This window comes from Erinaceus europaeus, chromosome 12 (genome assembly GCF_950295315.1).
Source record: "Erinaceus europaeus chromosome 12, mEriEur2.1, whole genome shotgun sequence".
Lineage (NCBI taxonomy): Eukaryota > Metazoa > Chordata > Mammalia > Eulipotyphla > Erinaceidae > Erinaceus > Erinaceus europaeus.
In genome coordinates, this window is record NC_080173.1 from 52,516,611 (window position 1) to 52,541,631 (window position 25,021).

Below are 25,021 nucleotides of genomic sequence, written 5' to 3' on the forward strand. Positions count from 1 at the left end.
GTCCAGTGGAGAAGCAATTACAGACCTTTTACCCTCCGCACCCCAAAAAGAATTTTGGTCCATGCACAAGGATCCCAGTTCAAGCCCCTGGCTCCCCACCTGCAGGGAGTTCACTTCACAAGCGGTGAAGCAGGTCTGCAGGTGTCTTTCTCTCTCCCTGTTTCCCCCTCCTCTCTCAATTTCTCTGTCCAATATAAAAAAAAATTGAAAAAAAATGCCACAGGAGCAGTGGATTCGTAGTGCAGGCACTGAGCCGCAGTGATAACTCTGGAGGCAAAAAAAAAAAAAAAAAAAAAAGAATTTTAGTCCCAGAAGGATAAATGTTAGGGGAAGATGGCCATAGAGCTCTAAATTTCAATTCTATCAGGACTTGGAGGGGAAAAAAAAAAAGGACATGTGATTTAGAAAGGAAGAGAAGGCAGGGCAGGATCATAGAGCAGATGGGCAAATACATATACATATAGATAGATAGAAATAATAGTTAACCCATATCCTCATTTTGGGAGAACTACTGCAGTTTCCAGTGGAGGGAATGGGGACACAGAACTCTGGTCGTGGGAACAGTGTGGAATTATACCCCTGTTACCTTATAATTTTGTAAATCAATATTAAATCACTAATTTAAAAAGAGAGACTTTAAATAGAAATGCCAGTTTTATGAACATAACTGATGAGGAAAGAAGATTTGGGCAATATTTGTGAGTTTTTAATGCAGTTTTACTGAATTTTTAAATATTATTTTTTTAAAAAAAGATTTTATTTATTTATGAGAAAGATAGGTGGAGAGAGAAAGAGCCGGACATCACTCTGGCACTTGTGCTGCTGGGGATCGAACTCAGGACTTCATGCTTGAGAGTCCAAAGCTTTATCACTGCGCCACCTCCCGGACCACTGACTTTTAAAATATTCTAACTTATTAATTAAAGAAATAAAGAATAAAAGTATTTATTTATGAGAGGGAGCCTCAGTACCATGGTGACACATGCAGTGCTAAGGATCAATCTCTGGATCTCATGCTTGAGAACCCAGTGCTTCACCCACTGTGCCACATCCCAGGCTGCCTTTTGTTTTTCTCACCTAAGCATCATTACTCCCCACAACCCACCCAATATCAGATGAGAGAGAGAGAGAGATAGCAGTGCTGCTTCATGAAGCTTATCCTGTGATGGTGCCAGGAACTTGAATCCAGGTCAGCATGCTTAGTAAAGGGTGTGCTCTACCAGACAACAACAGGAAATAAAAAAGGGGTGTGTGTGTGTGTACGCTCTACCAGGCAAACAGTCTCCAGGCACCTATATTTTGTTTTATTTTTTATTTATTTATTTTATTTATTTTTATTTATTCCTTTTGTTGCCCTTGTTTTGTTGTTGTAGTTATTATTGATGTCATTGTTGTTGGATAGGACAGAGAGAAATGAAGAGAGATGGGGAAGACAGAGAGGGGGAGAGAAAGACAGACACCTGCAGACCTGCTTCACCGCCTGTGAAGTGACTCCCCTGCAGGTGGGGAGCGGAGGGCTCGAACCGGGATCCTTCCGCTGGTCCTTGTGCTTAGCGCCACCTGCGCTTAACCCGCTGCGCTACCGCCCAACTCCCTATATTTTATTTTTTAAACTATTGTTTTTAGCAGCAATGGGGCCTCATATAGTCCCACTGTCTGGGCCAACATTTTTTTTCTTTTTAAAATTATTTATTTATTTGTTATTGGATAGAGACAGAGAGGAATTGCGAGGGGAGATGGGAGATTGAAAGGGAGATAAACACCTGCAGCTCTACTTCACCACTTATGAAGCTTTCCACTTGCAGGTGGGGATCAGGGACTTGAACCTGGGTCCTTCTGCACAGTAGTGTGTGCTCTTAACCAGGTGGCCCACTGCCTGGCCTCCATTTTATTTCAGAGAGAGACAGACAGGAAAACAGACAGGAAGAGACATCACAGCGCTGCTCCACCACTTGTGGTGCTTGCCTGGTGCCATAGTTCTCCCATGAGGTACTGGGGCTCAACCCTGGAACTTCCTGCATGACATGGTTGGTACTTTACTGGGTAAGCTATCTCTTGTCTTTGAAATGGTTGAATTTCATAAAATCATCTAGAAAAGCAAACTCTACTTTTGTTTGACCGGCTTCCTTTCTTTATTGTAAACAATTAATTTAATGCCATTGCTGAAACTGAAGAGCAGATCTTTTTCCAAGCAGAGTGGAATGGCTTCTTCAGAGAAGTTGGGCAGAACACTAAAGATATTGAGGAGTCAGGTCATAGCCCAAATCAATAATATTTACCAAGGATCTTATTTTTTTCCCCTCCAGGGTTATTGCTGGGCTCGGTGCCTGCACCATGAATCCACCGCTCCTGAAGGCCATTTTTTCCCCCTTTTGTTGCCCTTGTTGTTGTAGCCTTGTTGTGGTCATTATTATTGCCATTGTTGATGTTGTTTGTTGTTGGATAGGACAGAGATAAATGGAGAGAGGAGGGGAAGACAGAGAATGGGAGACAAAGACAGACACTTGCAGACCTGCTTCACCGCCTGTGAAGCGACTTCCCTGCAGGTGGGGAGCTGGGGGCTCGAACCGGGATCCTTACGCTGGTCCTTGTGCTTTGCGCCATATGCGCTTAACCCACTGCGCCACCACCCGACCCCCTACCAAGGATCTTCTATGTGCAAAGTGCTATTTGAGTTCCCGTGATATATACGTAATGATGAGTCAGAACAGTGCTTGTTCTCTGGGAGTCTATAGTATAGAGTAATGGTCTTTGGAGTCAGACAGACTAGGGTCTAATCTGCACTTGGTCATTTAGCAGTCATGTGATCCTATGACCTAGCTGTAACTTCCTCTTCTGCAAGAGGAGCGATAATATCACCACTGTTTCACCCCACTCTGCTAAGCTGTGGGGATATAAGTGGTGTTGCAGAAATGGGGACAATTAAAAGTGTCTGATACATAGGAGGTGTTCAAAACATTATATTCTTTCCCTGGAAGAGGTGGGAATTTGAGGGTGGGGAAGATAGCGTAATGGTCATGCAAACAGACTCTTATGCCTGAGGCTCTGTGGTCCCAGGTTCAATTCCCTGTACCACCATAAACCAGAGCTGAGCAGTGCTCTGGTAAAAATAAATAAATAAATAAATAAACAACAACAACAACAACAGCAAAAAAGAGAGAAAGACTTAAAAAAAAAAGAAAAGGCGAGAAGCTGAAAGGTACATCACAATGACAGAAAGGACAGAGTGAGCCAAACAAGAAAGGGGGGTTTAAGCACCTAAAACAAGAGGTGGTCACAGGGTTGAGAATGGAGTTTCCTGATTATAGACGAGTTCAAAAGTATAGTAGATGCTGGACACTTTAGGACTATGCCTGAAAGTGTCAGAAAACATCTCTCTTTTGAAGGAAACAAACAAACCAACTTTAAGAATGGGAAATCGTTGCAGTCCAGGAGGTAGCGCAGTACAGTACATTCGCTCCAGTGCTGGACTCACAAACGTGAGGTCCTGAGTTTGATCTCTGGCATCACATGGGCCTTAGTGTTGCTCGGATTACCTCCCTCCCTTTCCTCTTTCTCTGCCATAAATAAATAATTTTTTATTATATTTTAATTTTATTGGATAGAGGCCATCAGAGATCAAGAGGAAGGGGGAGACAGAGAGGAAAAGAGACAGAGAGACATCTGCAGCCCTGCTTCACCACTCGCAAAGCTTTCCCCCTGCAACGGGGACCAGGGCCTCAAACCTGGGTCCTTGAGCACTGTAACATGTGCACTCAACCAAGTGTGCCACCACCCAGTCCTAACAAATAAATATTTAAGTATTTAAAAAAAAAGAATAGGGTGGGGCCAGGTGGTGGCTCAACCAGTAGAGTGCAAGGTACTATGCATGAGGACTTGAGTTTAAGCCCGGATCCCTACTTGCAGGGGGCAAGTTCCAATAGTGGTGGAGCAATGCTGCAGGTGTCTTCCTCCCTTCTCTACTTCTCTCTATATATATGACAAAAAAAAAAAAAAAAAAAAAGGAAAAGAAATGACCATTGGAAGTGCTGGAGTTACTGTGTAGGCATTAAGCCTTCCTTCCCCCCCTACCTCTTTCTTTCTTTCTTTCTTTCTTTCTTTCTTTCTTTCTTTCTTTCTTTCTTTCTCTCTCTCTCTCTCTCTCTTTCTTTCTCTCTCTCTCTCTTTCTTTCTTTCTCCCTTTTTTAGGCACCATTGGGGCTCTGTGCTGACATTATGAATTCACAGCACCTTACATATTTACATATTCATTTATTTATTTATTTTTGCCTTCAGGGTTATTGCTGGGGCTCGGTGCCTGCACTACGAATCCACTGCTCCTGGAGGCCATTTCCCTGCATTTTTGTTGCCCTTGTTGTTGTTATTACTGCTATTGTTACCATTGCTGCCATTGTTGTTGGATAGGACAGAGAGAAATCGAGAGAAGAGAGGAAGACAGGGAGAGAGAAAGACAGACACCTGCAGACCTGCTTCACTGCTCATGAAGTGGCCTCTCAGCAGGTGGGGAGGTGGGGCTTGAACCTGGATCCTTGTGCTTAGTGATTTGTGCACTTCACTGAGTGTGCTACCACCTGTCCCCCTTCCTTCCTTTTTCTTATAGAGACAGAGAAATAGAGAGAGAGGGAGAAAGGCAGCTGCAACAGTGCTCCACCACTACTGAAGCTTTCCCCCTGAAGACTCTTCTTAAGATATTTTCTTTAATTCCTATTATAATTATACTCTCCTGATTTCCCTCTTACCTCTCTTTTTGCCTTTTCTCACTCTTTCAAGTTCATCTTCATCTACCCTTACTTTTTTTCTCTTTTTTAAAAATGATATATTTCATTTAAATGGTCTGCTGTCTTCCTATATATTTTTCTTTTAAAAAATATTTATTTATTCCCTTTTGGTGCCCTTGTTTTATTGTTGTTATTGTTGTTGATGTTGTTGTTGGATAGGACAGAGAGAAATGGAGAGAGGAGGGGAAGACAGACAGGGGGAGAGAAAGATAGACACCTGGAGACCTGCTTCACTGCTTGTGAAGTGACCCCCCTGTAGGTGGGGAGCAGGGGGCTCGAACCAGGATCCTTAAGCCGGCCCCTGCACTTTGCGCCACCTGCACTTAACCTGCTGTGCTACTGCCCGACTCCCTACCCTTACTTTTAGTGAGTTTGTTTTCCAGGGTTCTATCCTAGCCTTTTTCTTCTTTTTAAATATTTATTTATATTCCCTTTTGTTGCCCTTTTATTGTTGTTGTAGTTATTATTGTTGCTGTTATAGATGTGGTCGTTGTTAGGACACAGAGAAATGGAGAGAGAAGGGAAAGACAGAGAGGAGGAGAGAAAGATAGACACCTGGAGACCTGCTTCACCTCCTGTGAAGCAACGCTCCTGCAGGTGGGGAGCTGGGGGCACGAACCGGGATCCTTACACTGGTCCTTAAGTTTTGCGCCACGTGTGCTTAACCCACTGCACTACTGCTCTACTCCCTGTTCTGGCCTTCTTTTAACCTGATACACTTTGCTTTAGTAGCATTATGTACCTCAGTGACTTAGTCACCATGTCTGTTTTGTAACGTGTACTCAACTAGGTGCAACCCCATCTGGCCCTGCCACCAAGTTTGTTTTAATGACTCAAAACCACAACTTCAGCCCAGAACTCAATGCTGGGTCCCAATAAACAAGTACAAGTTTGCCAAAGTGCTCAAACTCAACATGTCCTGAATTGAATACATTGTCTTACCTCTATCTCCACTGTCACTCCCAAATTATCTTTATCTCCTGTGTTCTCTATTCCAATGAGTGTGTCAGTACTCTCAGTTAGCCCAAGTCTGTTGGTCTGCTTCTAAATTCTGCTTCTAAGACCCCTTCTGTTGCATTGCTTGAGGCTGTGGTCTATTTACATCATCACTGTTTTCATTGGTTTAATCCCCACTGGTTCACGAGCTATTTTCCTTCTCCCCACCCCCTATCCTACGTACTTCCTCTTCCTGACACTTCCGCCTCAGGAAATATAAAATACAGGGCTTTCTAGTGAAGAGAGATTAGAAGAGATTAGATTGTTGAACTGCATCCCCGCTCGTCCATAAAGATTGAACCGCATTCCCAGCTCAGCCATGAGTCCCTGGTCGTCTGTCTCCCGCCCGTGAAGCTAGTCCAGCAAATGGTGCCCTGAACAGGGACTGGCACAAGTCAAAAGTATTAAGAGTTCTTCCAACCTGAATTGGAGTTGGCGTATTGTACCAAAGTAAAAGACTCTGGGGTGGCTGAAGGGGAGAGTACAGGTCCAAAAAGGATGACAGAGGACCTAGTGGGGGTTGTATTGTTATGTGGAAAACTGAGAAATGTTATGCATGTACAAACTATTGTATTTACTGTTGAATGTAAAACACTAATCCCCCAATAAAGAAATAATAATAAAAAAAGAGTTCTTCCTAAGTTCACCTTTCTTTTCTAGTTCTCAAAGACATTGCTGGAATTCATCTATTTGCCACTTCTTCTTTCCCCCCTTAGATTTTATTTATTTATTTATTTATTTATTTATTTATTTATTCATGAAGAAGATAGGAGAAGAGAGAGAGAGAGAGAGAGAGAAAGAACCAAACATCACTTTGGTGCATGTGCTGCCAGGGATTGAACTCAGGACCTCATGCTTGACAGTCCAATGCTTTATCCACTGTGCCACCTCCTGGACCATGTTACTGCCACTTTTCATGAAAACTATGGTGTGGATATTTCCAGACTGTTTTCTCTATTTTCATTCTTGTTCCCTTACAATCTACTGTTCTTCATTCTGTTACAGTCTTTCCAAAACGCACACTGATAATGTTATTGCTTTACTTGGAAGTAAGTATTCTTTAAAAAAAAAAAATTATTATCTTTATTTATTTGATAGAAACAGCCAGAAATCAAGAGTAAGGGAGGTATAGAGAGGGAGAGAGACACATACTGTCAATTTCTTTCTTTTTTAAAAAAATATTTATTTATTCCCTTTTGTTGCCCTTGTTGTTTTATTAGTTATTATTACTGATGTTGTCCTTGTTGGATAGGACAGAGAGAAATGGAGAGGAAGAGAAGACAGAGAGGGGGAGAGAAAGATAGACACCTGCAGACCTGCTTCACCGCCTGTGAAGTGACTCCCCTATAGGTGGGGAGCCAGAGCTCGAACCGGGATCCTTCCGCCAGCCTTGTGCTTTGTGCCCGCCCGACTCCCATTACTGTCAATTTCTTACTTAATTAGGTAGACAAGCCCCTGCAGGACCTGGTCCCACTCATTGCTAAAGAACTGTCATTTTACCCCCTAAATTCAATGGGTCTTTAGTTAAATACTCTTAAGGACCACAAGCTTACGTCCCTTGGAGACTTCACTTTGTTTATCTTTCACTCCCCTCTTCCCTTTCATGGGGCCCTCTTTTTTTTTTTTTTTTTTTTTTGTTGCCTTCAGGGTTTATCATGGGGCTTGGTGTCAGCACTATGAATCCATTGCTCCTGGAGGCTATTTTTCCCATTTTGCTGCCCTTGTTGTGGTTGTTATTGTTGTTATTGGATAGGACAGAGAGGAATGGAGAGAGGAGGGGAAGACAGAGAGGGGGAGAAAGATAGACACCTGCAGACCTGCTTCACCACTTGTGAAGCAACCCCCCTGAAGGTGGGGAGCTGGGGGCTTGAAGCGGGATCCTTACGCCAGTCCTTGAGCTTTGCACCACGTGCACTTAACCCACTGCGCAGCTGCTGCCCAGCCCCTGGGGTCCTCTTCTAACCATCCATCACAATTCCTCTAGAAGACTCTCTTTGCTCCCCACCTGCAGGGGAGTCGCTTCTCAGGCGGTAAAGCAGGTCTGCAGGTGTCTGTCTTTCTCTCCCCCTCTCTGTCTTCTCCTTCTATCTCCATTTCTCTCTGTCCTGTCTAACAATGGCAGCATTAATAACTACAAAAATAAAACAACAAGGAAAACAAAAGGGAATAAATAAATAAATAATAATAATAAAAAGAAGACTCTCTTTGCTTCTCTCACTGTGTGGGGACCCCAGCCTTGTGGTTCCTGTGCTTCCTTAGAATTGAGCTCATCATCCTGTTTGTATGCTGCCTACATTTGTCTCATACCAGGTACTAGAAGGAAAGTTGTGTGGGAGCTAGGACCTTGTTGGTTTTGTTTGCTGTGGCATCTCAGCACGGTACCTGGCACAGAAGAGGACCAAGAACAATACCTGTTAAATGAGGTTTTAAAGAAATGAAGGCGGCATTGAGGATTTATATTCTCAACTGAGTAGATTTAGTTACAACTAACTCCAAGGTATTCCCTTGGTGACTGAGCTGGCTGTGGCATGAAAAGAGCAGCTGCCTTTGGAGACAGTTTCTCCCAGATGGCTCCCTAAATACCATGAAGAGAGTCTCAAGAGCCATAAGAAGTGAGACTAGTGGGTCGGGCATGAAGTTCAGGGACCAATGTAGGATCCTGGTTGGAGCTGCCAAGTCCTTACCTGCAGGGGGGTTGCTTCATAGGCAGTGAAACAAATCTGCAGGTGTCTATCTTTCTTCCTCCCCCCCCCCCCGTCTTCCCCTCCTCTCTCCATTTCTCTCTGTCCTATCCAACAACAACAACAAAAATGTCAACAATAACAGTAACAGCAACAACAAGGGCAACAGCAAAGTCAACAAAATGGGAAAAATGGCCTCCAGGAGCAGTGGATTTGTAGTGCAGGCACTGAGTCCCAGAAATAACCCTGGAGGCGCGCGCGCGCGCATGCGCGCGTGCGCACACACACACACACACACACACACACACACACACACACACAGTGATACTACTGGGGGCTGGGTGGTGGCACACCCAGTTAAGTGCATATAGTAGGAAGTGCAAGGACCCAATGCAAGGATCTGGGTTGGATACCCCTGGTTCCCCACCTGCAGAGGAGACACTTCACAAATGGTGAAACAGGTCTGTAGGTGCCTTTCTCTCTCCTTCTCTATCTTCCCCCTTCAATTTCTCTGTCATGTCTAAGAAAAGGGGGGGAAATGGCCTCCAGGAGCAGTGGATTCACAGTGCATAATAACCCTAAAGGAAAAAAAGCAGCAAACTATGCAAGTGTGCTAAGAACATTTTAAAGCTTCTCTTGGTACAACTTATATTACTGTTCATTTTCCAACCTTATGATTAGGGGGGAAATAATAAAAAAATAACATTAGGGAAGTTTCTGCCTTGAATTTTTCTTGTAGTGTTGCTTTGCTTTGGCACATGGCTAGAAAGACCTTACTGTGAATGGAACACACATAACTTGACTTCTCTTGCTGTATAACTCATAAAAATTCTAGTTTCAGCTTTTCTGCAGCCTCAAAGGCAAAGGCTGGTCACAATATTGTCTGAGATTCTTCTGATCAAAGTCCACCTGCTTAAACATGTGTGTAAAGTGTGACTTTCTACCTGCCAGATGCTGTCATCTTCACCTCACTGCGGGATTCAGGCAGGGCTTTCTCTCCCTAGGAGGTGTTTAAGACTCCAAACTTTGACTCATGCTCTGCACCCCCACCCTCCGCTCATATTGCAAGGGGTAGGGACTGAGCCCTGGGAAGGTACTCCTTGCCAACTTGAAGAGGGTGCAAGCACGAAGTGGGTAAGGCAGATCAGTGCACCTGTAAAGGCCTGTCTCCCAGTCAGTGTGCTCTTGCTGGAGGGGAATGCTGACCCTGCTGACTACAGATATAACAGTTGCACCACAGTGGTGAGAAACGAAATGAGTGAAGTCAACTCTGCCCTTCAAAACAAAAGAAGAGGCAAACATATAAGGAGGATGGCATAGTCTCAGAGACCATACGCATCCTGCTGTGAAAGCCTGGGAGCTTAATCAAAGCACCTACAGGACTTGGGATCTGACTGTCTTTTCCAGATTTCATCCCCTGGCTGGATATCTGAAAAGGGCTGCAGGGCTGAGATGTTTAAAGCATGAATGGAAAATTTCTAGTCTTCTTTTTCACTACCACCCCCCATGCATTGCTCCAGCCCAGTCTGAACACCACGAGGTATTTTAAAATAATTTCTACTTTGATGAATTGCTGGGGAGTCCACAATTGCTCATAATCAAAGGGAGAAAAATGCAAATGAGATCCGGCCGAGAACTATCACCACCAAACGTTTATTTCACTGCACAGTGCCAAAAAGAATTAAAACAACATTAAACTCACAGCAATCATGTTTAAGCCCTCGTTTCCAAGTGCCAAATTGCACCACTCTGGATCATACAGATGTTCGTTAATTATGCTAATTTTTATTAAACTATTAAAATGGAGCGAGTACTGGCTTAGCCAGGCAGACCCCAGCCCTGAATGAACTCTGCTCTTGTCTAGAGGTGCAAATTTACTACATTTTTATTAAGTTGCTGATTCTTAGATTTTGGTTTTGGGATGGCAGAAAGAACTGAATTACTGGGAATCAACATTTTCAATAAACTTTGACTTCTCTTTGCCCAGATGTTTAGAAAGATTGAAGAAAATGCTGAGACTTTCTCAGGAAACTTGAAATACTTAACTGGAAGCATTTCTTCCTTCAAGGTGGGGCTTTATACCTACAAGTGACAATGTTAAATGTTATGGGTTCCCTACTCCTTAGCCTATCTGTACTGTGTACAGCAGGGCTAAGATGTTGATACATAAAACTGTTAATACCAGATACTTCAGGTAAGAACATAAAAAAAACTATTTTAAAAAACCTAAACCAATCCTTCACATCAGTGCTTACTTCTTGCCATTTTTTTTTAAAGTCTTTCACTAGAAAGTAGTGCAATGTGTGGTTCTCATCATAAACATTTCTAAGCTTGATCAAACGTCTGTTTCCCTCAGTACCAACCTCGCCCCACCTCCTCGAACCCCTACCATGAAGTAGTCTTAAAAAATGAAGGCTGGCTATTTGGGCTCCATTATCTGGTTGGAGAAGCATGAGCAAAGCATTGAGTGAAACTGAAATAGATGTAGGGCTTACCATCAGCGATGGTAGGGGGGATTGCACACTGCCATAAAAGGATTTATGCTGCCAATCTCTATCAACAAGGAAAGAACAAAATGAAACAAAAACAAAAAACAGACAAAAAACCCAACCCTACCAAACCTGCCATAAAAAGAACTGCAAATTCTATAAACAAAAAAGCAGTATGGCCACCAACCACGGGCATGTCTCACAGCTTGGCTCTGCCTCCAATGGTTTCCTGTTGCTGTTTATGGTTTGAAGACTATCACGGACCTCCTCAGTGCTCCTCCTGTCACAGGGCCTCGAGTCCCCGTGTGGTGCTGCAAATACCCTGTCAGTAGGTGTCAGGGGATATCAGGGGGAAAGCCAGCAGGCGCCTATCATAAGCCTTAAAAGAGATTAAATACCCCTACTCCATGATTGCTACATTTTAATTTCTCTCCTCCCTGCTGGTTCCTATTTGTATAAGCTCTTCCATGGCTCCCCTGGAGTAGCACAGACATGACCTGGAATGACCATCCTGTCTTGGGATGAGAATTCAATTTCTAGGCTCAGTGAATCCTATGCTGTTCCAACAAAAGGAAATCACCATCCTCTAGGGCACAGGTTCTTAAACTGGAGTCTATGAACTTCTTGCCTGCTTGTGGATGGACATGAAGAGATCTTTGAGCTCCTTGAAGTTGAGGTATAATTTTGTGTGAGCTGGGGCCCTAATCGAGGAGTTCTAAGATTCCCAAACAGACTTGATGGGCCTAGAACTCGAATAAATCCCTCTCTCCATTGTTACCGGTCATTTCTATCAGGAACAACAAAATAGACCCCTTTGTGGGCCCCCATAGGACCTTGCCCTCAACTTAGATCAATAATGGTAGAGAATGTTCCATCCTCCGAAGGGGTCAGCATGGAATGTTCCTACTCATGACCACAGAATGTGAGCTCAGATCTAGAGGGATGCAGAGGTCACACAGGCTCCTAAGCTAATTATGGGCCCCAGATCACATCAATTCAATGGGGTTTCCAGTCAACAATATTTATACCCCATATTAGAGAGCAACTCTCTTCCCTGATCCAGCTTTCTTGTCCTTTTCCCCACCATGACATCATCTCCCCAAACAATAACTTGGATCCACTGGCATATCAGATTTCAGGCTCAGGGGCAAAAGGAAAACAACAACAAGAACAACAACAACAACAACAAAGTATAGCCACAGGCCCTTTGGAATTTAACTAAAATATGCCTACTAGCTATCTACAAAATGGAGCCCCCCCACACCCGCCCCCCCCCCCCCCCCGTGCCAACTCTTTATCTGCACTATTCCAGCCCTTAGGTCCATGATTGGTCACCAATTTGTTTGGCTTTGTATGTTAACTCTCTTGTCAACCACCAGGTTCCAGATGCTAGCATGATGCCGACCAGACTTCCCTGGACAGACAACCCCACCAATATGTCCTGGAGCTCTGCTTCCTCAGAGCCCTTTCCCACTAGGGAAAGAGAAAGACAGGCTGGGAGTATGGATCGACCTGTCAATGTCCATGTTCAGCAGGGAAGCAATTACAGAAGCCAGACCTTCCACCTTCTGCACCCCACAATGACCTTGGGTCCATACTCCCAGAGGGTTTAGAGAGTGGGAAAGCTATCAGGGGAGGGAATGGGATGCAGAGTTCTGGTGATGGGAATTGTGCGAAGTTGTACCTCTCTTATCCTATCGTTTTGTCAATGTTTCCTTTTTATAAATAAAAAATTAAAAAAAAATTTGTGTGTATGTTTGAGTCTGGGACCTGTGGTGAGGTCCAGAACTTTCAATACAGTCTGAAGGGCTTTATGAGCCTTCCAAAGTTTGTCAACTGCTGCTACCTAGGGAGTATACAGAATGATCTTTATCATCAGTATCTGAACTTTAACCCACGGGCCACGTTCCTTACTTGCTGTCTCCTTTAAAATATATATATATATATATATATAGTAAAAGAAAGCAAGTATATTTGTTCTTTCACACTGAATTTCCTAGGTATCACTCTCCAGCGTCAGAATCTGCTTCTCCAAGAACCATTTCTCTATTTTCAATTAAAAGTATTTATTTTATGAGAGAAAGTTAGAGAGAGAAACCCAAGCATTCTTTGGCACATGTGGTGCTGGGCATCAAATCCTAGGGCCTCAGGCGTGCAAATCCTGTGCTCTGATTTCTCAGTCACTTTCTAGGTCACAAGACCTATAGCTTTAACTTTAATGTAAGAGTGTTGTCTTCTCATAGTTTCCACTCAAATCCATATGATAGCTTTTGGAGCAAGCTGTTTGACATTGTCAGTTCCCCTGAGAATGCCCTTTTTTTATATTTAAAAAATTTTAAAATATTTATTTATTTATTCTCTTTTGTTGCCCTTGCTGTTTTATTGTTGTAGTTATTACTGTTGTTACTGATGTAGTTGTTGTTGGATAGCACAGAGAGAAATGGAGAGAGGAGGGGAAGACAGAGAGGGGGAGAGAAAGACGGAGGACACCTGCAGACCTGCTTCACTGCCTGTGAAGCGACTCCCCTGCAGGTGGGGACCCAGGGGCTCAAACCGGGATCCTTATGCGTATCCTTGCGCTTTGCGCCACCTGCGCTTAACCCACTGCGCTACCGCCAACTCCCGAGAATGCTCTTAATAGAAACGATCTCTTTTCACATTGGTTTGGACTTTTTTTTTAAAAATTTTTTTTCATATTTATTTATTTATTTTCTTTTGTTGCCCTTGTTGGTTTTTATTGTGGTTGTAGTCACTATTGTTGTTGTTATTAATGTCGTCGTTGTTGGATAGGACAGAGAGAAATGGAGAGAGGTGGGGAAGACAGAGAGGGAGAGAGAAAGACAGACCTGCAGACCTGCTTCACCACTTGTGAAGCGACTCCCCTGCAGGTGGGGGAGTCAGGGGCTCGAACCGGGAGTCTTATGCCGGTCCTTGTGCTTTGCACCACCTGCGCTTAACCCGCTTGACTCCCTGGTTTGGACTTCTATATGCCTCTGTGGAGCAAGATTCCCAAAAAATGTCTCATACCTTGCTTCTCTAAACAATCAAAGTTCACTATATCAGTGCTTATAAACTAGAGAATTTCTCTTCAAGAGAACAATCAGCTCCTAACATGAAAGATCAATAAATGCTTGATATATGTATGAGAAAGGCCAATCAATCACAGAATTATTGGTTTATGATTGTTTACTTCTCTTATTAGTGCTTGTGCATCATACATTATCATTAGTAAAGATTGGAAATTTAAATTCCTAAGCAGGGCAGATCACAGTATTCCAGGGACAGCTAAAAACACCATATATATATATATATATATATATATATATATATATGTGTGTAATTTTTTTTTTTTTTACTATGGATTGACTCATAAATTCCCTACTCCTAACACCAAGCTTTGGAAATTAAACGCTTTCTTAGGATATCATAAATTATTAAATAAATCGAAGGCTCTAACTTAGCACCCTCCAACCACTGGAAAAACAAGGCCAGATGCATGAATTGCTCATCAAAGACAAAAAGGTGCCTGTTTTTTTGGCACAAATGTTTTACAAAGAAATATTACAGAAAGACAAAGCAAATTGTCAGTTGGTTGGACAGTAGATTAGTGCTGCTGGAACCCGTGAAAGGACTAGAGCCCAGCTACTTAGATGAAACCTTAGGTAGCCTGGTGACCTCTCCAGGATATTTCATACCATGTTTTTTTTTTTTTTTTTAATTTCATCTTTTAAAAATATTTATTTCCTTTTGTTGCCCTTGTTGTTTTATTATTGTAGTTATTATTAATGTCATCGTTGTTAGGACAGAGAGAAATGGAGAGAGGAGGGGAAGACAGATATGGGGAGAGAAAGATAGACACCTGCAGACCTGCTTCACCACTTGTGAAGTGAACCCCTGCAGGTGAGGAGCCAGGGAATCGAACCGTGATCCTTACACTGGTCCTTGGCGCCACCTGCACTTAACCCGCTGCACTACCGCCCAACTCCCTTATTATTATGTTTTAGGAAACTTGATAACCTGGAAACTTATGGGCCTGAGTTAAGGGTGGAGATGAAGGCACAAGAGTGTTAAGAAAGTACTAGGGAAGGCTGGGGTGGTCAGCAAAAGCATTATTTTTATTTTTGTGTGTGTGTGTGTGGGGTGGTGGGGGGCAGTGTGCTGACAACTCTACACAACTAACTCCCTAGCTAAGAGTTGAGTGTTCTGAGTGAAGGGATTGAAAGTGTTAGCTAGATGAAGTGCCTAAAAGCACTTGAGTGTGAGGTGATTTTCAGGCTCATATCTGAAGCTCGTGTCCTGAACTGTCTTGAACTGGGTGTGAGTGGATAATGATTAAGTCAGGGTCAGAGAGGTAGGGAGGACACACAAAATGGACTCTGTCAATGACAGAAGTGTGTGTAAAACAAAGTGTATGTAACAGAAAAACCATAAGCTTCAAAGGTGAGCAGGAAGGCGAGATTGGACTGTCAGGAAAGAGAAACCCAACTTGAACTTTGCCTGAAGAGCAGAGAAAGGATAAAGGGAAGGTAAACACATTGCAGATGGGAGAAAACAAGGTGCCAACTGCAGAATTAAGGAACAATAGAGATGGCACCATTTCGGAGCTGATAGAATTGTGATACCATGTGAGACCAGCGTATTAATATGTATTCCATAAACTGTGCAGCTCGCAGCTCTGCACTGCTCTGTTTTGCTCTGACCGGAGTACCAGCCTCAGGCACCACAACACAATTTGGAAACAATGTGACGGAAATGTTTAATCTGCTCAGCCCATCTGTGCTGCGTATTTCTCCAGATCTCCCTGAGAGAGGCGCCTTGAATCTCCACATTGCCTTTAATATTCTCCTAAATCACCTCCCCACTGCACTTCAAGGGCCATTGCTACAATATCACAGGTTCATCTAAAGTGCAATGGGGAGGGGGGTGGGGGTAGATGCAGGCCGGGATATTTTTTATTTTAAAATAATTTCCAGAGATCGTCTTTTCTGCTTCCTTTAAAAAAAAAGAAGAAAAGTTATTTTACTGTTGCCGTAAGGTTATTGAGGTTGTTTGGTGCAAAACAGGGTAGGATAGAGTGGAATCATTCTCTAAAGAATTATTTTTATTAATCTTGATTCTTTCAATTGGATATGGGAGGGAGGGAGCAGATGCTAGTTTTCTCTTATCTCTTTTTCTTGCACCTTGCTCGGGTGATGTGTTCATTTGGGGCTGGTAGTCTCTTTGCTTCACACTTTCTGCACTGGGTACTAGCTAGCTTGACCATGTCCTGTTCTAAACAAAGCCATTTGTTCAGGACAGGTATCTATGTAGTCTCCAGTAAACATGGCCCCATCAGAAAGGAACACTGTCTATGTTACTAATTTTATCTTAACATCTTTGATTTTTCTCTCTTTAAGTCCAGATGTTGAGTCTCAGATTTCCACTGCCTTCCCCACTCTTGGTTTTTCCAGATCCAGTGATTTGGGGCTGAAATGTAGGAAGTTTGGGTAGGTTTGAGAGAAAGAAGGGATGACAAGTCACCATGTTCCAGACCTTGGACAAATGGAAGAGAGTTGCACATCACCAAGAAAATTAGGATTCCTTTGCTTTGTGAATTAAAGAAATGAATAATTTAATCCTTAAGACTGTTCCGGCGAGGGGAAGGCAATGTCCCAGTTGCGAAGCCCTACAGCCTGTCGGTGTGTTACATCATCTGCACACATAGGCGTTTCCATGACAACCGCTTATAGCTTCATTTCCTGGATCCCTCTAGGGGGTGGCACAGCCAGATCCACCTGCTTTTCACCCTACCCTCGGTGGGGTCATGGTAAGGTCGCCAGAATAAATGAACGCGGGTACTAATGATCTGTTTACTGCTGTTTATGCTCTGTGTGTGTCAGGGGCACGCACATTTAGAGAGCTCATTATGGTTGCAATTAGAATGCACCATCGCTAGATATTTAACTCCTTTTTCTTTTAAATTAGCATTTTAATAACATTCTTTGAGCAGAGAAACAAAATGACCATTTTTCACGGACAAACTTCTAGCTGTAGGTGCAACTTTAATGGCAAAGTTGTGAAGGGGAAAGAAGGGAGAGAGAAAAAAAATAAAGGCCATTTTTACTACTTTCACCCTCTTCCTTACCAAAAGGATATTTTTATTTGCTTTCTAACACACTCAATTTCCTAAATTTGTTTTGAATCCAATTATTTTGGGTGGTTTAAAGTACCACACTCTTGTTGGACGGAAATTAGCAGCAATTGAAATTAACTTTCTATGTGACCTGTGAAAGGGGCGAAAATAATTACAAGTCTGTATAAGAAACCCTCTCTAAAGACTGTAGGATCAGGCTGTGATCTGATGATACCATTATCAGAATATTTTTATAGAGTAGTCACAGGGGCTTTTTTCCCCCAAAGAAGACAAATGCAATTGTTTCTAGTATATAATTCCTAGGATTATTTTAGAGGGGGCCAAATAAACCTGTAATTATAGACAGGATAACTAAGAAGCAGAAAGAATCAAAATAATGACGTGGCATCATCTGTCATTTAAAAATGACAAGATCTTAGAGCTTCATAAAGCAATAGAGACAGAACAGGAAAGATACAATAAAGAAGACACACTGTCAGGATATTCTACAGGACATTACTTTTTGGGGAATCAGCAAACACCTTTACTATTTACAGATGCTCTATTTGTATAAAGTACAGTAAAAAATAACTATTTGAATGTTTCGATTATCTTTCCCAGTCCGTTCCATTTTCATTATTTATTTCCTATAAATCGGGACCTTGGTGAACATAATTCTGCAGACAAGGAGGTGGATGGGACAGCCAATGTGAACGAGGAGATAGATGGTGGGTGCGTGTAAGATGGATGCTATACGTTTATGAAAAGGAGCAGTGTATCTGTACGTGAACATCCACCAAGTAGAACAGAGCAAGCAAGCATGTAAACTATAATGGGTATTTATAGATGGGGAAAAAATGGTGCAAGGAAGATTGTATGGGAACAAGCACACAGAGCCTGAAAAGGCTTGCTTTTTGCCTACCCTCTTGGAATCCACGTTCAAGTTCCGCCTAAGATGCCCCATGCTTGCTGTGGTTCCTGTGAAATTGCAGGAGCCTTTTCATGACAACAGATGGGGGATGTCACAGTCTTAGAAGACTCAAAAGGTTGACAGTTGAAAAGTAAGAATTAAAAAGAGATCTTTATCGGCATCAAAACAATCCCATTTAAAAAAAAAAACAAAACCTGAGTGATAGGAGGAAAATTATTAAAGATGCAGCAGGAAAAAAGAAGTCTTTATAACAATGCAGGTATAAAATGTTTCTGCTTTTGTATCAGCCTAGTTGCACCTTATAAACTGCCATTTCATAAATAAAATACGGATGGCATAGACTATAATTTGGTGATAGCTACCCCAGGACATATCTAGCTTCACTTCTGTTATTTTAATTAAATACTGCATTATGGCTTGTGACAACTACATAGCTATAGCGTAAATGAATTCGGAATTAAAGTGTTACTTAGGCATCCAGTAATTTTTGTTTCATTCCTCAGTTTTACAAAGCAAATAGCTATAAAATCAAGATGTTTGTTCATTTACAGATGGAGCAGGATTGTTGTTGCTGTTTTTTTCCTCCTTAATCCTCATGCACAAAAAGAAGACAGAGCTCAGAGACTGGCTTCCAATATTCTTAGCTTATGAGGCACATCACAAAGAAAAACACATCCTCTTGACTGTAATGTGAAATGCTGAATATTAATTGCTAGTATTATGCTTATCTTTCTAACCGGGTTCTGTCTTTTAACAATTATTCTGATGGGCTGCAGTCTTGCACTGCCAGGAGATTTTTTTCCCCCCTTTGTATAATAGTTGGCAACCTATTTCATTTTTATTAAGAACTCCTTAAAGTTCATAGTGTTCCTTGGAAGTTTTTAATATTTGGAACTATTCCCAAGTACAGATAATTGTGAGAACCACTGAATATCTTTGCTAAAAAGATGATGCATATTACTGTATATAAAAGAAAAAAAATCTTTCATTCAAGCATATTAATGTTTCCTTAATGAAACTGGAGAGAACATTATAATTTGATATAATCAACTGGTTGGTTTAAATGTCATTTCCCTAGCAAATCATGAGGAAGGTTCAGAATATTCTCATTTAATGGACACAGATTTTTATTCGAAACTGACAGGGCAGAGGAAAAGGATTTTTGTTCAAATTTGAGGATTTAATTGTATCTGTAATGTGTCATATGCCAAGATGAAAGTTTTAAATAGCAAGTTTTCTGATATTATTATCTACTATTTCCACTTTGAGGATCTATCTAATCTTTTTATTAGCTTTAAATACCACACATCTGGCAAAGTGGGCTATTCTAGCTTTTCTGTACTCTAAGCAATTACCCCAAGCCTCATAACTGATCCTAAAAACTTCACAGAAGTTATTGCCCTGTATGTTTGCAGTGAGGTAATAATTTGCTTCAGTATTTTGCTATTTTAGTCGGAGAGCTTAGTCCATACACTACCAAGAAACACTGTCAGACAGAGCACTGAGGGGTGGGGGAAGGAGGAGGGGGATTGACTTCCTTTTGAGAAAATAATTACCAAGAAACAAAGCTTTGCGACTCCTTTTAAATAGAGTATCTCACTGAAATGTCATCCAGCCTCTTTGGCAGATTAGTGAGGAGTTTATTACTAAATCTCTGTCTAATAAACGTGCAGTTGACTCTGGAGGAGCTGCTTGTTATAATACTGGCAGTGGGAAATGGAGGGAATGTCACAGTTAAAGACACAAATTTTCCCCATAATATATTCGAATGGAAACCTCTGAATCCAAGACTACATGGGCATATCTAATAAATTCACAATATTTCAGTCTCAACAGCCTTCACTGGTTAGTTTTAAAGATTTATGTGGTAAAAAATTACTCAGTGATGAATATGGTTTATTCTGTGCAGTATTGGAGGTATAAGGAATTAAACTACTGTCTTTAACAGTGAATTTATTATTACCTCTGTCAAAAGACGAAGGCTTTAATAGCATTTGTTATAAATTCACTGCAAAATAAATGGCTGGAATTTTTTATACAGGAGTTTGTAAAGCATTGGGCAATTCTGAGCATTAACCTAACCCTGCTATGGCTTATATAGTTCTAGGTAAATATTTCTGTCTGGGCCTCACAGTTAATTATCTGATGTGGGATTTTCTTTCTGACTGAAAAGAGTGTGTACAAAAGTGAAGGGTCTTGTCCAGAATAATAGTTTAGGAGTAAGGAGATTAAAGTAGAAAAATGACAATTTTAGTCTCTCTTTAAAAAGGAAAGGTTTTTAAAATAAATGGCCAGGTTTTGGTTTGGAGGATAGGGTTGATACACAATTAGTTCTCTTGTTAGCAGTTTTACATACATACATACAAACATACATACATACATACATATATACATACATACATACATACATACACACACACACACACACACACACCCTCTCCCTTTTGTCCTCTCTTGGAATGGGTGTCCCCTCATTTATAAAAATTACCTGGAAGGAATGAGGCTGCCAGGGTTTGTTCTAGACGATTGGTTCCTGTCTGGGGGAAAGGAATGGCCTCTACTGAATTTGACCGGTGTATGACCGTTGCCTTCCAGCTGACCCCAAATCCCATTCCCATCCTCCTAACTCTATAACCTCCCATAGGGGTTATTAATGAGAGAAAACACTATCATCATCATCATCTTCGTCATCACAACACAGTGTTGGCCTGCTTGTTAACATGAAATGGGGTAGTGGGGACAGCTTCTTCTCTTTTGAATGATCATAAATAAGAAAGGATATTTTCTGATAGGGTCCTCCTCACCTGCCCCCTTTGGTTAGGTCAGAGGTGAATAACAGATCCTTGACAGGCATTGATCAGTTTCATCACAGTGTTTGGGCAGCCTATGCTCCAGGCCTATATTTTCCCCACTTACTACCTCCAAATTACTTCCTAAATAACCCCACCCATTCCCCACTTAGCCAAGCTAAGGGTATGATGCCGGAGGAAGTCCTAAATGGACACTAGATGTCACCAAACACCTCCTTTCCCTTAGAGCCCTGGAAAAAAAAAAGCCTTTAAAACAACTGAAGGAATTAACTTATCTGTTTTTTATGAGGATTGTTGTCACATTCAGCTAAGTACACTTGAGAGAGGAAGTATAGCTGCATTCAGATAATCTTCACAATGTAACAAATATCTTTTTTTTTTTGGAGAGGATGGGGGTCAAGGGACAGGAAAGATCTACATTCTTTAAGCAGTCCTTTAGGGAGTAGGTGGAGAATACTGGGCTTTAAAAACCCCACTATAAAAGATACAGTGTGTGGTCCCGGAAGTGGTGCAATCGTAAAGCTTTGGACTCTCAAGCATGAGGTCCTGAGTTTGATCCCCGGCAGCACATGTGCCAGAGTGAAGTGTGGTTCTTTCTCTCTCCTCTTATCTTTCTCATAAATAAATAAAATCTTTAAAAAAATAAAAGATACAGTGTTATGTTAACATAGTCCAGGTGTGCAGAGAATAGGCCTGCGGTGCTCAGGTAACTGTAAGTAGAAGCTGAGTTTGGAGCCAGCCAGTCTGAGATTAAGTAGCTCAGTCCAGTTCTAGAAGCTAAATGCCACCAAGCTGACAAAGAAAGCCATTTGAGGTGGGCATATGCTCCATGTTAAACTTGGCTTTGCCTGTAACTCTCCCACTTCTACATCAATTGTACCATCAGAGAAGACAACCAACCCTGGACTTCAAGAATAATTTCCCAGGGTAGGGGTAGATAGCATAATGGTTATGCGAAGAGACTCTCATGCCTGATGCTCCAAGGTCCCAGGTTCAATCCCTTGCTCCACCATTAGCCAGAGCTGAGCAGTGCTCTGGTAAAACAAACAAACAAAAAACAACAAAAAACTTCCCACACCACTTAAGGCACTGTAAAAGTAAAAATACAGAAATCATATGGTACCCAACTTGTCGCTCCAAGGCGGTCTTTCTTTCTTTCTTTCTTTCTTTCTTTCTTTCTTTCTTTCTTTCTTTCTTTCTTTCTTTCTTTCTTAAATATTTATTTATTCCCTTTTGTTGCCCTTATTTTTTTTATTGTTGTAGTTATTATTGATGTTGTTGTTGTTGGATAGGACAGAGAGAAATCGAGAGGAGGGGGAGAGAAAGACAGACACCTGCAGACCTGCTTCACCACCTGTGAAGCGACACCCCTGCAGGTGGGAAGCTGAGGGCTCAAACCGGCATCCTTATGCGTGTCCTTGCACTTTGCCCCACGTGCGCTTAACCCGCTGCGCTACCGCCCGACTTCCCCAAGGCTGATTTCTATGGAAATAGGTAGCTGGACAAATCTTAGAGGAGCCTAAGGCCAACTCCTGAGGCACACAACACAAACCCAGGTGACAGAGACTACTGATGTGGTTTTCTTTATACTGAAGACTTCATTCAGGGACTTTGTCCCCTTTCTGGTTCATTGAGGAGGAGTTTCTTTCCTTCCTTCCTTCCTTCCTTCTTTTTTTTTAATTTACCCATATCTATTGGACAGTTCATGCTATTTTTATAAATTACTTCTGGAACAGGAAGCCCAATTTTTAAATGGGCTTTTATTTAAGTTATCTCACATAGCAGAACAAGCATGTTCATTATTTAGAAAGAAGGTTCCCTAATGGGAGACCTTGGAGCAGGCAGACAGTAACTTCTCTGAGAGCTGTGAGTTAACTTAACCCACTAGAGGCTTAGCTCCCTTTCTCCCACTTATAACAAGTGCCCATGGCAGTGCTGGTCCACAGAAGGGGCTTATGGTCCTCAGATAAAAGGAACTAAGCCAGGGTGCAGCATTACTGCATGGAGGGTGATTCAGCACCTGCCCTGTCATGCCTGGTGCCCAGGCTGAATAGATTTTTGGAGTACACCTGTTGTTGAACTCCTGCCAAGTACTGATGGCCACTAACCCCCAAATCACTTTCCCCCGCTGTTGATGTTTGGAATGTCAGACAGGACTGAGCAGCAGCCGGTGAGTATTTCAAACACAGCAGATGGATTTTTATATTAGCTCCTATTTCATGTTCAGGCAGAGCGACCGCCACACTAAAACCACAGCCTCAATGCTGCCGAGTTTGCTTCTGTGAGATTAATTCTGTGAAATTAATTGGGACAAGATTGAAAAGGAAATTAAAATGCAGCTGAGTGAACAGGCCTTTCAAACACCTTTATCCTGCTCTATTCCAAGTTGAATTCTGTGGTGGTCGCAGACATTGTGGGAAGTAATTTATGAGAGGCAGGCTCTCAGGAATCATCGGTTACGTATGAGGAGACCTGCACAAGCACCACAATCTGGAGCCACTGAAGAGCGCTAAACACCCCGCTGTGGCCTGAGCTTCGCGGCGGAAGCAAAGCTCAGTCCCTGCACCAGAAAAAGCTGTTCAGAAATATCTGGGCCCAGAAGGAACGTAGGAACATCCGCTGGATGCACAGATCTGCTGCGTTATTAAAATCTCCCTTTAATATATTTTAAGACCCAAACTGGAACTCAGTGAATTAAGTGGGCATGAAACTGCATGGGTCCTAGGAATATATGGCTATGTTAGGGGAGGTCGGCAGGAGTCCTGCTGACTGTGCCACTGGTTACTGTTTCAGAACTTGTGTACATGGCTCTGGCTTCCCCTTAAGCTAGAAGTTTGAAAAATTGATAATTTTTCTCAGTGATATAAGCTTTCTGACTAAGGCACGATGGTGAGTTTCTACATTGGCATCTCACTGTGTAACTTGCTTAGAACATCTTTTTTTTTTTTTTTTAAGATTTATTATTTTATTTACTTATTTTAAATATCTTATTTACTTATTAATGAAAAGGATAGGAGGGAGAGAGAATGAGAAAGAAAGAACCAGACATCACTCTGGTACATGTGCTGCCTGGGATTGAACTCAGGACCTCATGCTTGAAAGTCCAATGCTTTATCCACTGCACCACCTCCTGGACCACTATTATTTCATATATATATTTTAATATTTTATTGCTTATTTTTCATGAAAGTGACACAGATAAAAAGACAGAGAGAAAGAGAGGGAGAGAGACCCAGAGCATTGCTCAGCTTTGGTTTATGGTGGTATTGGTGATTGAACCTGGAACCTCAGAGCCTCAGGCATGAGAGCTATTTGCATGACCATTATGCTGTCTCCCCAGCCCTAGAACATGTATATTATTATTGTTTTTTAAAAAATTGCCACCAAGGGTTATTGCTGGGGTTTGGTGCCTGAACTATGAATCAACTGTTTCCAGTGGCTAATTTTTCCTAACTTTTTTTTTTTAATTAGATAGGAGGGAAATTGAGAGGGGAGGGGTATTGAGAGTGGGAGAGAAATATGGACACCAGCAAACCTGCTTCACCACTTGTGAAGTGGATCCCCTATAGGTGGGGAGTGGGGCCTCAAACTTGGGCCCTTCCACTTGGTAATATATGTATGCCACTAATTGGCCCCAGTCCTTTATGAAAAGACAGGTTGCTTTCCCCCCTCTTTCAATTCATCAGTAATTTATTGAACTCCTACTATGCACCCAAACATCAACCCAAAGGGTGAGGGAGATAGCATAAAGGTTATGCAAAAAAGACTTTTTAAAGAAATATTTATTTATTTATTTTTCCTTTTGTTGCCCTTGTTGTTCTTTATTGTTGTTATTGATGTCATCGTTGTTGGATAGGACAGAGAGAAATGGAGAAAGGAGGGGAAGAGAGAGAGGGGAGAGAAAGACAGACACCTGCAGACCTGCTTCAACACCTATGAAGCGACTCCCCTGCAGGTGGGGAGCTGGGAGCTTGAACTGGGATCCTTGCGCTGGTCCTTGTGCTTGGCACCACATGCACTTAACTCGCTGCGCCACCGCCCAACTCCCACAAAGAAGACTTTCATACTTGATGTCCCAGAGGTCCCAGGTTCAATCTCTAACCATAAGCCAGACAGAGCTAAGCAGTGCTCTGGTAAAAAAAATAGAAAAAACAAACAAACAAACAAACAAATCTCAACATGGACCCATAAGGCTTACTTTCTTACTAGTGGAAAAAAGGAGAC

General features: G+C 42.0%; 1 protein-coding gene across 1 annotated transcript in view; it reads right to left on the reverse strand.

Moving 5' to 3' along the window:
• The window catches only part of SKAP1 (src kinase associated phosphoprotein 1), a 373,562-nt gene that overhangs the window by 6,558 nt on the left and 341,983 nt on the right, over positions 1-25,021 (reverse strand). The gene's annotated exons all lie outside the window — the stretch shown is intronic.